Genomic DNA, 779 nt, shown 5'->3' on the forward strand with positions numbered 1-779 from the left:
GTGCCTTTCAGGTGCCTACCAAGGTAGTGTAAAAACTACCAGGAGAACTCCTGTCTGGCACCTTCCCCGGTGGAGTTGTGCATGGGGTGTGTTTGGAACATTTTGTCACCGGCCGAGTACAAAATTCAGCAGTTCCCCATCTCAGCCCAGAAAGCAGGTAGAACAACTTTTGTAGTGTCTTTTTGATGCCTACCGGAGCAATGTAAAAACTACCAACAGAATTCGTTCCTGGCACCTTCGCTAGTGGAGTTGTGCATGGGGTGTATTTATTAAAATTTTGTCACCAGTCGAGTCCAAAATTCAGCTGTTCCCCATCTCAGCCCAGAAAGCAGGTAGAACAACTTTTGTGGTGCCTTTCAAATGCCTACCAAGGTAGTGTAAAAACTACCAAGAGAACTCCTGCCTGGCACCTTCCCCGGTGGAGTTGTGCATGGGGTGTGTTTGGAACATTTTGTCACCGGCCGAGTCCAAAATTCAGCGATTCCCCATCTCAGCCCAGAAAGCAGGTAGAACAACTTTTGTGGTGTCCTTTTGATGCCTACCGGAGCAATGTAAAAACTACCAACAGAACTCGTCCCTGGCACCTTCGCTAGTGGAGTTGTGCATGGGGTGTATTTATTAAAATGTTGTCACCAGCCGAGTCCAAAATTCAGCTGTTCCCCATCTCAGCCCAGAAAGCAGGTAGAAAAACTTTTGTGGTGCCTTTCAAATGCCTACCAAGGTAGTGTAAAAACTACCAGGAGAACTCCTGCCTGGCACCTTCCCCGGTGGAGTTGTGC

Source organism: Falco cherrug, unplaced genomic scaffold (assembly GCF_023634085.1).
Source record: "Falco cherrug isolate bFalChe1 unplaced genomic scaffold, bFalChe1.pri scaffold_49, whole genome shotgun sequence".
In the NCBI taxonomy this organism is placed as follows: Eukaryota; Metazoa; Chordata; class Aves; order Falconiformes; family Falconidae; genus Falco; species Falco cherrug.